General features: G+C 42.5%; 1 long non-coding RNA gene across 1 annotated transcript; it reads left to right on the forward strand.

Moving 5' to 3' along the window:
- The first annotated feature begins 11,379 nt into the window (after positions 1-11,379).
- LOC123620219 lies at positions 11,380-12,910 on the forward strand. Its single transcript, XR_006728786.1, has 2 exons — positions 11,380-11,502; positions 12,676-12,910. It is a non-coding gene; the product is annotated as an uncharacterized LOC123620219 (long non-coding RNA).
- The last annotated feature ends 2,429 nt before the right edge of the window (positions 12,911-15,339 follow it).

Raw genomic sequence — 15,339 nt, forward strand, 5'->3', positions numbered from 1 at the left:
TCAGGCTCAGCAGGAAAAAAGATGTCATGATGGAATAGGCAAAGGTTAAGGGCCCGGACGCATACAGTACACATATTTGTTATCCTTTCTTTAAATCCAATAGCAAATTCCCAATTTTTGTGAATTCTGAAGTAACTGTAGAAACTATCAATTTGTCTTTCTACTGAGCATTATTTATAGAATGAATTAGTAATGTCTTGTACATATATGCGCAATGATTTTCAAATATAAATGGATACAGTAATAAAATGCAACCTTACTTCAAAAAATTATTTAAAAATTCAGAATGGATTTCTTTCATTATATATTTTCTTTGTCCACAGATAAGGTAAGTCCAGCTACCAATCTATGGGGATCCATTCAATATCTAAAAAGTATGCTCATCCTGAGAAAGGTGGGGAACCACTGCTTCATAGCCTTCCCATGAGCAAAGGCTGCAAGACGAACAAAGGCATCAGACATAAACATATCATGATGGTTTGGCATGAATCGAAATGCTGAATGCGTTGTTTATATTGTGTCCCGACATCAACATGGTTTTCCCAACAGCCAGGGAAGTCTATCTTACCTGTCTTGGGAGGGAGATCCTGATGCAGGAAGTTAACTCTACCCCATGATGACGGGTCCCCAGGGGTGAGGAAATGACCATTAATCCGAACTCTTCCCAATTTTGATCTCATAAAATACCAGAACCATGGAAGCTTTGAAGTGTCTACTTCAGTGGTTCTCAAATAATGCTGTCTGTAGCAGATTTCTTTTTGTCACAAAATTTCATCCAGAACTACAAAATACAAAGCAGATAAAAGAGTCATCATTATGGTTGAGTGGAGGAGGAGGAATTAGACAACTCCTTGTTGAGCACCTGGCAATGCCTGCACTTACCCAGGACTGGGTACTAACAGTATCTCAAACTCCTGACCTCATGGCCACCTCTAGCACATGGGGTAAGGAAACCGAGACCCACATCCTCAGCCCCCAACCTCAAACCGAATCGTATACGACTGCCCTGAGAAAGCCCACACAAGCCAAACATTGTTCTCCATTGTTCTCCCTTTTCCAAACTGGTAAGCTAGAAACAGCTGTGCACGGTGCATTCATGTTGGAATCATCATGACACCAAAGAGGGTGATGGCCAAAATCTTGAAGCCTGAGCCCCACAGTGATCCTGAATCTTTCCAGCTTTGAATTTGTCTCTGCCTTTAAAAAAAAATAATAAAATAACATAAAAACCAGATGCCAAAATTCAGGCATCTCGTGTCACATTTATATCTTGTTATCTTTAGTGTGAAAACTGCGCAGAGACTCCGCCTCCACCTCCGCCCCCTTCCCCTCCTTCCTCTCTCTCCCCTCTGTTCCCACCACTTTGTTTTTCCCTGGAGCTGGGTTTGAGTGGGCCTCGCCTGCAGCAGAGCAGTGAGGGCCCCCGACTCCATTCCGTGCCACCCCCTGGGCAGTTCCTTGGCAGAGATTTGAAACGTTTCTATTTAAATGACATTTGAACAAACGCGGAGGGGTTCAGTTGCACTTCAATCAGATTCCGTGGGATCCAGTTGGGAGCCGGGTCCCCGTGGACAGTGCGCGCGGAGTTCCCTCTGTTTTCTGATTTGAATTGCTTTGTTCACGTTCCAGGAAGGGGGAAGGAGGGGGATGCATTTGGCCTAAAATGAAACATTTCCCTTTTAAGTCAAAAACTTGAACATGGCTTGGAGGAGAGAATTTAAGCTCCATAATCCCCGGTCCTGAGCAGAGCAGTAACATGCCTGCAATTTCCTCTCTGGAAGAGAAAACTCAAGGAAACAGCCACTGGGCAGAGCAGGCTGGGCGCCCTCCGTGAGCCTGCTCGGAGCAGGCGTGTCACATGCTCCTGGGGCCACTGCTCAGAAGTGGCGTCCTGCAAGGCAGCTCAGCCCATTTTCTTTCGAAGTCCGCATAGGTATGTGCTGTGTTTCAACTGTTGAGAAAAGAAAGAAAGAAAACCACGGAGCAGCGTTTCTGTGTCCCCCACAACACACACACACTTCTCCACTTTCGATGCCTGGGTGGGGCCCGCCCACTGAGCCAGGCACCAGCTACTTCTGCCTTAACTGGACTTGCTGCCCCTTAACCTGTGTGTTCTGCCCGCAGCCTCTTTTCTGGCCTCGCCCAACAGTCATCGCGGCGTCTTCAACTGATGGAGTCACCAGGGGAGTGAAGCAGACCTCAGGTCTTTGCACAAATCCCTCAAGCTCCCATTTAGATTTTCTCACCCCAGAAATGAGAAAACTGGAGCAGATAATACTCTAAGGTATCATCCAGTCATCAAATCATAGCACTGGAAGGGATTTGAGCAAGTATCTAAGTTAGATTTTCTTGTTTTGCAAATGAGAAAGAGGGTATCTAGCTGAGCCCTGGCTTCCAGGGAGGAAAGTATCTTGCTAGTTTGACCTTGACCTAGTGAGTCAAACCCTCTTTCTTAATAGACTTGTGTCTATCATTTGTTTAAACTCAACAGATATTTGTTTAATTAATGGGCAAATGTAGAGATGGACTGATGGAAGGAAGGATAGCAACTCTATCAGACTAACAAATGTTTTCTATCCTGCCCAGGGTTTCATGTTAGTTATTATCTAAATGTTATGTCCCCTCAAAATTCTTATGTCGAAATCTAATCAACCATGTGTATTAGTAAGTAGGGCCTTTGGGAGGTGATGAATGAGATTAGTGACCTTATGAAAGAGACTCTAGAGAGCTGCCCTCCCCTTTCCACCATGTAAGGCCACAGCTAGAAGATGCCATCTAGCAACCAGAAATTAGGCCCTCACTAGACATTGAATCTATCGGTGCCTTGATCTTGGACTTCCCAGCCTCTGGAACTGTGAGAAATAAATTAAATGGACTAAGATACTATCATAATAAAATAAAAACTACCAGAAACAAGTGTCAAAGCAGAACCAATTCGACGTGTCCCATCTTTCCTTAGCCATACAAGTCTCACTTGGCCATACATCCATTTTTTTTCAGGCCCAGCCTTGCTTCAGATTTGTTCATTCTGAAGGAGGAGGAGATATTTTACATGGTGATTTTATGTCCTTGGAACATGGAAATTTTTTCCCAAGGAGAACAATGCAAACCTCTGATTCAATTCCTCCATGCTAATATTTATGGAGGATGCTCACTACATCAATCAGAAGACTTTTGATTGCAAGTGTAAGAAACTAACTCAACCTGGCTTAAGCCCCATAGGGAATGTATTGGCATATATGCACCAAAAAATCCAGAGATAAATTTGCCTCTGTGTATAGCTGAAATCAGGTCCATAAACCATGTGGTGAGAAACCTTACTCTCTCTTCAGTACACAGTTTAGCTTTCCTCAGTTTTGACTTATCAGGTAGGTTCTTAAACATGGAGCCTTAAAAAGATGCTGCACACCAAGTATCTCCTTACAGCCAATTATCATAGCAAAAAGAAGAAAATCCCTTCCCAGTAGTTCTAGCTAAAATCCCAGGGCTAACTCTTATAGGCCTGGCTTGTGGCAAGTGACTATTCCTGAACTAATCACTGTGAATGGAAAATTAGAATAAATATTCTGATCAATCAGGCCAGGTTTGTGGTGGTGGCTAACTGAGAATGAGAAAGGACAAGTTCCAAAATTAAAAGGAAGTGTTCTATGTCCAGAAGGAGAGATAGAGACTACATAAAGATGCCAGCTGGCCACCACCCTGCCTTACCTGTTCTGCCACAGGCTACAGCAATGTTTTCTCCACTTGTTTTCTCCACTTCTCCCTTGGACATATTTACCTTCATAAAATACATTAGTATTCAGAAATAAATATAACCAAGGAGGTAAAAGATCTGTACACTTAAAAGTATAAAACATAGATGAAATAAGTGGAAAGAGACACAAATAAATGGAAAAATTGTCCATGAAATAGAAGACTTAATATTGTTAAAATGTCCATGATACCCAAAGTGATCTACAGATTCAATGCAATTACTATCAAAACTTCAATGACATTTTTCATAGAAATCGAAAAACAATCCTAAAATTTTTGTGGAACCACAAAAGACCCTGACGAGCCAAAGCAGCCTTAGGCAAAAAGAACAAAGCTGGAGGCATCACACTACTTGATTTCAAAATCTACTACAAAGCTATAATAACCAAAACAACATGATACTGGCATAAAAACAGACAAAAGAATAAAATAAGAATCCAAAATAAACCCGTGCAAAAATGGTCAATTGATTTTTGAAAAAGTTGCCAAGAACACACAATGGGAAAAGGATAGTCTCTTCAATAAATAGTGTTGGGAAGACTGGATATCCACATGCAGAAGAATGAAATTAGACCCTTATCTTACACCATATATAAAAATCAACTCAAAAAAGACTAAAAACTTTAAAAAAAAGACCTGAAAAATATAAAAATACTACAAGAAAACATAAGGGGAAAGGTTCATAACATTTGTCTAAGCAATGACTTTTGGATATGACCCCAAAAGCACAGGCAACAAAAGCAAGAATAGAAAAATGAGATTATATCAAATTATAAAGCTTCTGGACAGCAAAGGAAACAATCAACAGAGTGAAGAGACAGATCACAGAATGGCAGAAAATATTTGCAAACCATATATCTGGTTAATATCCAAAATATTTAAGGAACTCAACTCAATAACAAGAAAGCAAATAACCTGACAAAAAAAAATGGACACAGGACCTGAATAGATATTTCTCAAAAGAAGACATACAAATGGCCAACAGGTATATGAAAAAGTGCTCAACATCACTAGTCATCAAAAATACAAAAGATAACAAGTATTGGTGAAGATGTGGAGAAAAGGGAACCAATGTAAATTAGTCATCATTATGGAAAACAGCGTGAAAGTTTCTTAAGAAATTAAAAATAGAACTACTATACTACCATATGATCCAGCAACCCCCCTACTGGATATATATGCACAGGAAATAAAATCAGTATATTGAAGAGATGTCTGCATTTCCTTGTTCGTTGAAGCATTATTCACAACAGCCAAGATATGGAATCAACTAAAGTGTCCATGAACAGATGAATAGATAAAGAAAATGTGGTATATACACAATGGAATAGCATTTAGCCTTAAAGAAAAAGAAGGAAATTCTGCCATTTGCAATATGGATGAACCTGGAGGACATTATGCTTCCTGAAATAAGCCAGACATAGAAAGACAAACAGTGTATGATCTCATGTATATGTGGAATTTTAAAAAGCCAAACTCATAGAAGGAATGGGTAGAATGATGGTTATGGGGGGCTGAGGGTCGCAGGGAACTAGGGCGATATTGGTCAAAGGATACAAAATTTCAGTTAGGCATGAGGAATAAGTTGGAGAGATCTATTGTACAAAATGATGATTATAATTAATAACAACATATTGTATACTTGCAAATTGCTAAGAGAGTAGATTTTAAGTGTACTCACCCCCCATAAAGTATAATGAATATGTTAATTAGCTTGTTTTAGCCATTCCACAAGGTATACATATTTCTAAACATCCTTTGCACACCACAAAATATATATATAATTTTTTTTGTCAAAAAAAAGATAAAAAGTATTTATGGCATGAATGAATAAATAAATATGATAGGGATGAGTCCAAATCCCAGCTCTACCATTTATAGAATGTAAACTATAGGAGCCACTGAAATGTCCTGGCATTCAATCTCCTCCTCTCTAAAATGAAAATAACATACTCTGTTTCCCTCTTGAAATTGTTACTAGAAATGAGATAAATTTGTCAGCTGACCTGACTGATAGAAACAGGTGTTTGTGCCTAAGCATGACTTGGCCTGCTGGAGAGGTGACTCTGTGCCTCTGAGCTTGTCCCATGCCCACTATCCCTTTGAAACAAAGTGGCCGGAAATGGTCTCTGTGTCTTGTAGCACGTTGTCTTCGTCCATTTAGTATTGCTATAAAGGAATACCTGAGGTTGGGTAATTAGTAAAGAGAAAAGGTTTATTTGGCTCACAATTCTGGTGGCTAAAAAGTTCAAAATTGGACACCTGCATCTGGTGAGGGCCCCAGGCTGCTTCTGTTCATGGTGGAAGGGGTGGGGAGCCAGCATGTGCAGAGATCGCATGGCGAGGGCAGAAGCAAGTGATAGTGGGGAGGGGCCAGGCTCTTTTTAACAACCAGCTCTTGAGGAAACAGAGAACTCACTCACCACCCCCTCCAGGGAGGGCATTAATCTCTCCATGAGGGACTGCCCCCATGACTCCCATTTGGCCCCACCTCCAGCACTGGGGACCAAACAAGAGGTTTGGAGGGGACAAACATCGAACCCATAGCACCTGTGATGCTGACAGAGCTGACTGACATGAAGCAGCCATCGTGGCTGGCCTATGGCCCTTGAAGTGGTTTGGTACAGGAGCTGTGTTCGCAGAGTGCCCTACAATGACTGTGCATTTAGACCTCTCCCACTGGAAAGTAAGGCCTGCAGAGAAAGAGAGAGATGTGATTACCGGGGTGGGAAAAGCCATGGAAAGACACATGGAGAGAAGATATTACACAGAAGCCACAGAAACTCTGAGACTGCGGAAGCCTTACTGTGGCAGAATCCAGGAAGTGGGAAGAATCTACTACCACTTTGTCAATAGCAGCAGGAGTCTGCTAGCCAAGCATCTAACTGATGGCCTCTGCTGGGTAACTGAAGTATCTGCTAAAACACCAGGACTCCCTATGGTACGATATGTTCCAGTTCTTTGTGGGGGTTGGCTATGGGACTGCTGAGACATTTCCTGTCCCCCTTAGATTCCCTGTGTACCCATATGATAAGCCCCACTAACCACGGTAACCCGAACATGCCCCTGTTCCACACATCTTAAAAGAACCTATCATACACTACACTCTACCTCTAACCTGCATTTTTAGCTAGCTAACATCTTAATGCAATAGAAACTGTGACACAGACATTTATGCATCAGTGTAAAGTCTTGTGGGTACATGTACTTTTGAGCAAGGAAACATCCAAAACCACACCACACAGACCACAGTGTCTAATTAAACCAATAGTGGATATCAGAATTCTACCATCTACAAAGAAATATAGTAATTATTCTTAAAATAGTACTCTCTAGAAAACATTTGAACAGGACTTCACAAAAAAGAATATCCAAATGGCCAATAAACACATGAAAGGGTATTCAGGTGCTTGATTTCATTAAGACAATGACATACCCACCAAAATAGAAAATACCAAGTGTTGGCAAAGAAGCAAAGCAAGAAGAGACTCTTACACACTCCTAGTGGGTGATTGTTGATACAACCCACTTGATACCACCACTTTGGAGAGTTTTTTGATTGTATCTACCAAAGCAGAATATACACATAACCTATGACTGAGTAATTCTGCTCCTAGGTGTACACCCAAAAGAAATTCAAATATATGTTCACCAAACAACATGGAAAAATAAAATGAAACAATGGAATGCCCAACAGCAGGAGAATGGGTAAATTCTACTGTATATACTCACATATGATAAATATATTCACTCAATAGAATACTATACATCCATAAGCATGAACAAACTTTATATAAACATCATGCGTAAATCTCATTAACACACTATATGGTCCATTTATGTAATGTTCAAAAAGTTCCAACTATATAAAGTTTAAAAACAGGCAAACTAATTTAAGGTGTTAGAAGTCAGAATAGTTGTTACCTTTATTGAGGAGTAAGTATTAATAGCAGGTTGAGAGCATGAGGGAGCATCTGGTTTTCTTGGAGTGCCTATTTCTCGATCTAGGTTCTGGTTACATGGGTGCGTTCACTTTGTGAAAATTCACCAAGCTGTACCCTGGGACACTGTGTGAACCTCTCTGTTTATGTCAAACTTCCATGAAAAATGTACCTTAAAAAAAAACTGCCTAGTTCAGAAATTATACTGAGTAGATCAAGGTTGATGGGATCCATGTGCCTTTGTCTTTCAATAGTTCAGTTCTTTCAAGAACGATCCTTTCATTGCCGCATCACTATAATCCATCATGGCAAGTTTTTCTTCCTCCCTGTGCAGACAGTTGTGTCTGCCGGTCCCATGCTGGCCACCCCGCAGAGGCTGTTCTGCTCACTAGCAAGGCCGGCTCTTCTCAGCACCTGCGTGCATTTGCAGTCTCTAACCCCATCCCCAGATGCTTCGGCTAATTTTGCGTTTAGTGGGGAAAGTTCCCGTGATGGACAGCAGGGTGAGGTATAAAGAACATGGCATTTGGAGTTAAATAGACCTGGACTGGTACCACATCTCTGCTGCTTCAGGTGAATTGCTGAACTTCTCCTAGCCTGAGGAAGGAATGGGGTAACATAAAGTGTCCACCCCAATGCTTGACACATTAAGCTTCCTTAATAAATGCACGCTAGCATTGTTGTCATTGTTGGTGGAGGAAGAGGTAGTGGAGAAAGATTTTAAATAACACCTTTTTTCTAATTTCAAAATTAATGTTTTATTGCAAATAAATAAATAAATAAACACAGATTGCACAGGAAAGCACCAAGAAGGAAACAGAAATCACTCAGGGATAATCAGTGAATCCTAATTTTGTGATAGGTCCTTTTACTCTGTTCCTATGCACAAGGAGTGGGCATAAATCCCAGTCCACAGCTCCAGGTGGGCAAGAAACAGATCTTTATTTCCTCTAGCTCAACTCGATTTCTGTTCTGAGCCCGCGTTCCAACTATGGGCAGGACTCCAGTCTCCCCAGCCAAGTCTCCCGTCTTGGCAGAGGACGGGGCAGAGTTGGGGGTTCGGGGATCTGGCCCTGGATGGATGTCTAGATCCACAGCGCCTTGCCCCAGCACCTCCCCTCTTCTTTTTCCTCCTACATTTCCACTGCTTTCTATTTCATTTCCCTTCCCTGAGGCAAAAAGCACCAAAGAGCTGAACCTTAATACAGAGGATGGGGGTAGGGAGGAGAGTCAGCAACCGGTAAAAGGAAATGCAGACACAAAAATATTCCTTAATGCTTTAAAAATATTGTCGACACACATACTCCCACACACGCCAGGATAATGTAGCTTGTTGGCCTGATTTTTCCACTTAGCAGGGTATTGTGGACCCATCCCTGTATCACTACAGCATTTCTATTGTCCACACACTATGCCATTCTATAGAGCTACACTGTACCCAGTGTTGGAGAAATGGATTATTTCCATTCATTACCATAAGTAACATTGCAACAAACATCTCCTGGACATGCCTATCGCAAGCTATGGGTTCAAAGGCAAGGGTAATAACCTCTCCAAGCCTCAGTTTCTTGACTTACAAAATATGTGCAACAGAATGGTTGAAAGAATTAAATGAGACAATATATGTGAAGTGTTCAGTAAATACACATCCAACAAAGGATGACAGTGGTGATTTTGATGACAATGACGACAACACAACTGCTTACAAGTCCATGATATATTTCTCAGGATAAAAACCAAAAAACAAAACTGCTGGATTAAGCAACAAGCACATTCTCTAAAGTCTCCTGGTAAATAATTTGATTTACCCCCCATAGTAACCTGCCCAGAGCCCCTTGGCCAGGGTGACGCCCCTCTCTCTCAGCTGCTGTGTGTTGGCTGCAAACAGCTCAGAGCTGTCACCTGAAAACTAACTGCCCTTGGCCTGTTACAGGAGCCACCTAGGTGGGGAGGGTCTGGGGTATCAGCCCGATCCCCAGAGGCAGCCACAGCCCGTGGCTGACTGACTCGGGGTACAAAGGCAGCCCCTTGTGGTCTCAAGCCAGGGCTACCCTGCGGTGCCCTTCGTACAATGGAGCAGACCATGGGATCAGGCTAAGACCAGACCTCAGATGAGCCAGACCTTTGCTTGGCTTCCTCCTGTTGTCTACCCTGCTTCCTTCACTTCCTTATAGGTTGTTGTCCCAAGATTTTCCTTCAATAAATCACTTGCATGCGAATCCCTGTTTCTGGCAAATCTGTCCTAAGAACACTTCCAGTGCCAGCATGTGAGGGTGGCAAGGAGGGGGCCTTGTGTAGTGTTGCTCTTTAAAGCTGGTGGAATGGGGTTGCAGCCCCACAGCACCCCTGCTCAGAATGGTTGCCTCTCCCCCTCACCCAGCAAGCCAGGGACGCTCCTGTGCTGAGAGGGGGACGCGGAGCTGTCCTGCCCTTCACAAGGGGAGGCCGCAGAAGCCACGAAAACAGAACCGAGTGGGCCAGGGGTGGCAATCGGGGTGGGCCGACTGAAGGTGAGCATCAAAGTAGTCAAGATCAAGTTCAGAATGGGGCCAAGGTGAAAAGGGAACAGTCTGACCTGGTTCATGCACATCCATTTAACAAGGACACGCGTTGCTGAGCGAACCACCTGATGCTTGCACGGGAGAAAAAATAATAATAAAACACCTGGCACTGCCTTTGGGTTGATAAGCCGATATCTTTAATCTTTCTCTTTCTTTCTCTCTCTCTCTCTCTTTTTTTTCCCCTTGATGACTGAAGTACCCTCTCTGTGAGGCCTTCTGCTCAATCCACACTGGTAATAGTGACAAGACTTTGATGTCCTCCTCCTTCAACAGAATGTTGTTTAGTTCAAAGTGAAGAACAGAGGCAACTCTTTGCTTTTAAATTATTAGCTCCCTAAGTCTTCTGTAATGATATAGTTTGACTGAAGTGTGCAGTTTATTAACTACATAAAGACGACATTATCAGAGCAGAGAAAGGCCGCTGTGAGTTTTGCCTTTCAGCCTAGCAGCAGGGGTTCCTGATACTTTGATCTCAATCAATGCTAAATGTCTTTGTGAGATAGAGAGAGAACTGAAATTATCTTTGGCATGGCGGCAGCATCAATTATTCAAGCCCTTCTCCTTATGAATTAAAGTGTTCTTCAACTTCCACCCCACTTGTGGGTTTGGGGTTGGGTTTTTTTTTTCTTTCTTTCATTCTTCTATTGTTGTTTTTCCAGCCACGAAAGGCACTTGGAATAAGTCTCTAAGAGTTCGCTAATCAGACTCTGCCTGACCTTTGAAAACCCACATCCACTCATTCTCCTCCCCCTTCCTAATTGCTCTCTCCGCCCTCCATGCCCGGCCCTGGTCTTCTCCGAGGTGACCCGAAGGACTGTTCAGAGAAAAGGGAAACATTGTTTTCATTGGGCTTCATGCCAAAGTGGTCAGCAAAGACCGACAGAGTAGCCCCTTGACGAGACGCATCAGTTTGAGATTCAATGACATGAAGGCGTCCACAAAACCCTCCCAGCTGACCTCAGCTGCCCGTGGTGCCCGCCAAGGAGCAGTTCGACTATCAAATTATGCTCATGACCAAGACCCAGCTCTCCTCACTACGCCCACCCTCTGGATGATGATTTTCCAACTACAAGCTGAGACCCATGAGTGGGTGATCAAACCAGTTTAGTAGGTCGCGTCCGGCAGAAGAGAAGAGTGCATTTGATGTATCAGTGGAGGGTTCTGTTTCAGACATGAGTGGGCCAGATCACTAGACATTGTCACTGCCTCTCTTGGCCCCAAAGAGACCCTGAGACAAAGATTTCAGGGTAAGTAGTTGATCTGAGGGGGAGGTGATTCCAGAAAGTACTGTGTGTGCGGGAGTGGAGGAAAGTCAGTCATGTGTTGATGACTGGGCCACCACTTGGGGCCACTGGAGCTCAGGCCCACTGAGGCCCCTTGGAGAGACCCCGTGGAACATGCCTCAGAGCTGTCCTGCCTAAGGTGAGGAAGCTGAAGCGTCCGTCCACAAATGCCCACCCTGCATTGGTCAGAGCCTCGCCTGGGTGTGAAGTCCCTAGCACTTTTAGGATGTCCCTCATATAGACAAAATACTCGCTCATGGCCAGAGAACGCCCTCAGGCAGAGAGACAGGGCAGCAGTCAGGGTGCAGAGGAACTTTCTATGGTGCCCTGGGGTAGACGGAGGGGATACCCATGGAGCACCAACAGTGTCAGCTCTGATGCGTAAAATATATTTCTTACCTGGTTTGATCACCCACTCATGGGTCTCAGCTTGTAGTTGGAAAATCATCATCCCAGAGGGTGGGCATAGTAAGGGGAACTGGGTCTTGATCATGAGCATAATTTCATAGTCGAACTGCTCCTTGGCGGGCACCACGGGCAGCTGAAGTCAGTGTGGAACCACAGAAGGGTCCTAAGCAGGGTATTAGGATGCTCAGGTCTGTGTTCTTAAAAACTCATGCTGGAGGTAGGGTGGAGAGTGGGTTGGGAGGATTGAAGGCAGGGAGTCCAGAGAGTAGGAGATAGGCTCTTCCAGAGACCACCATGATTAAGACAAAAGTTGTAGCAGCTGGGTTAAACAGAAGGCACTTCTTAAACGGTAATACCCTGTGTTACAGAGGTGAAAGGGGAACACTCACATTCTGCTGATAGTATTCTCCTGGAAGGCAATGACCAACAGGTATCGAGAGCCTTATAAACTTTCTTCCCATCTGACCAAGCAATCCTATCCCTAGAAACCTTTTTAAGAAACACATATAAAAGTAAAAAATTAGAAATATCCCAAATAGCCAACAAAATGAGACCGGTTAAATAAATTCTGCTATATCTCTACAACTGAATATAATCCTATTATTAAAAATGACATTGAGATGCATATTCATTGGCATGGGAAAGTGTTCATGACAAGTGGGGAGAAAGAGCAGGTATTAAACTGGGTGAGAGGTTTCTAACCAGCAGTACCTGCGACTCTCTTTGAAGGTTTGCCCGCAGGTTCCGGGAGCTGCTTTGTCCAAACGTGCAGAAGTGACAGTGCTGGGCTCACAACTGTGAGGCGAACCTCACACTGCAGAGTTGCCCTGTGAGCGGAGACTGAAGGTACCGTGCGTGGTACCGAGAGCCCACCTTGCTTGGCTGCTCCCTTCCCTGTCCTACATCCTCCACCTCCCAACTTTTTTCTCCTGGAAGCACGTCTCTAATAAATCACTTACACGTGGGTCCTCATCTCAGGATCTATTTTTGGGAAACCTCCCAAGACCTGGCTGTTGATGATTTAATGCATCTCCTTCCATTTTTTTTTTTCTATACATGTTGTGTGGCTCCCACACATAGTACTTGATGGAAGATTTGCCTCTGATCTTCCCAGAAGCTGGAGCTAAGAGAGAGTCATGAGTGGCCACATGATTCATTGCCTCCATGGGATTAAAAAAAAAAATCACGGCTGAGGAGCAGCGGAGGTATTTTGGGGCACTGAGAAAAAAGAAAATTTGTCATGTACATCACAGAGAACCACATCCTCAACAACTTCCTGCAATAATCACAGAAACAAATTCCATAAGATGGTGGCAAGGAGCCAAAGCAGTGTGGTTGAGGGAAAGAGCTCTCTTATGCCCTAATATGATCCCAGGATTAAATTCAGTGTTTAATCAGGGTTCATACAAGCAAATGCCTACAGGGGACAAAACAGCCGCATGATGTAAATGAGGCACCATGTAAGGAAAAAATGAGGGTGCATTTCCTGTCGAAGGGAGCCACTGCTCAGCTTTGGTCAGCAGTTGCCATGTGGGAACATTGTTCCCAGATCTTCCAGTTGTCAAGAGGACCTGGGAATCAGAATTTATATGAAAAAATATCTCAATTTTAAAATATTGGAAATAAATTCTTATTATTTTTTAAACACCAAAGAAATATGACCATGAGCCAAATTAAAACCATGACTGACAATTTGCAACCAATGTTCTAAAGGGGAAAATAATGCATGCCATTCAGATAAGCCATCAAAAAAAGCTACCTCTCACAAATTAGCTTTTAATGGTATTTTTTCTATACTCTGCTATTTTCATTTATATCATTTATCTTTATATCAAGCATTTTCTTATATCACTAAACATCATTTATAAAAAAAATTCAATGGCTACATTACTCAAGTACCATGATTCACTTAACCATTCTCCATGTTTGATAACTTAAAAAGTGTTGGTGTTTTATGCTTCAGTAAATAACATTGCATTTCAGGTGAAAATGGCTGAAACCAGTCCAAACTGGCTGAAATCAAGCCAAACCAGCTGAAGCCAGTCCAAACTGGCTCAAACCAGACCAGACCAGCTGAAACTAGTTCAAATCAGCTAAAATCAGAACTAGCTAAAAGCAGCTGAAACTAGAACAAATCAGTCCAAACTGGTCGAAGCCAGCTGAAACTGACCAGACTTGTCCAATCTGGCTGAAACCAGCTGAAGCTGGACCAAATCAGCTAAGACCTATGGGGTAGAATCAGCTGAAACCAGTTGAAACTGGTCCAGCATGGCCGAAACTAGTCAAAACTAGCTGAAAATGTCTGGAACTGATTGAAACTAGCTGAGACCAGTATAAAATGGCTGAAACCTGTTGAAACCAATTGAAACAGGCTCTAACTGGTTGAACCCTGTCTAGACCTACTGAAATCAGCCTGAACTGATCAAAGCTGGTTGAAGCCTGTTGTAACTGGTTGAAACTGGCTCTGACTGGCTGAAGCTCATCAAAGCCAGCAGAAACCTGTTGACATCCATTCTATTCCATTTATAATAGCTACAAAAAATATACCTAGGAAGGAATAAATTTAACCAAGAAGTGAAAGATGCCTACAAGGAAACTTATAAAAATACTAATGAAAGTGGCCAGGTGTGGTGGCTCATGCCTGTAATCCCAGCATTTTGGGAGGCCAAGGTGGGCAGATCATTTGAGGCCAGGAGTTCAAGACCAGCCTGGGAAGGATAGCAAGACCCCATCTCTATAAAAAACTTTTCTAAAAGTGCCTGAAGTCCCAGTTACTTGGGAGGATGAAGCAGGAGGATCACTTGAACCCAGGAGCTCCAGGTTGCAGTGAGCTATGATGGTACCACTGCACTCCAGCCTGTGACAGAGCCAGACCCTGTCTCTCTAAAAAAAAAAAAAATTAAAACTACTGAAAGAAATTAAAGAGGCAACAAAAAAGTGATGTGATATCCCATACTCATGGATTGGAAGAATAAATATTGTTAAAATGTCTATATTACCCAGAGTGATCTACGGATTCAACACAATCACTATCAAAATACCAATGACATTCTTCACAAAAATAGAAAAAAAAATCCTAAAATTCACATGAAATCACAGAAGACCCCAAATAGCTAAAGTGATCCTGAATAAAAAAGAACAAAATTGAGGTGATCGATGTCACCATTACCCTGATTTGATCATTGCATATTGTATACATGTATCAAAATATCACGTGTATCCCCAAAATATATACAATTATGTTATATCAATAAAAAATATAAGAATTTTTTTAAAAAAATAAACATAATAGGAAAGATTGACATTGGATTATATGGATTTTATAAAAATTAAGAACTTTTGTTCATCAAAAGACATTATTAAGAGACAGGAAACAGAATAGGAGAAGATATT

This window comes from Lemur catta, chromosome 15, assembly GCF_020740605.2.
Source record: "Lemur catta isolate mLemCat1 chromosome 15, mLemCat1.pri, whole genome shotgun sequence".
Taxonomy (NCBI): Eukaryota; Metazoa; Chordata; class Mammalia; order Primates; family Lemuridae; genus Lemur; species Lemur catta.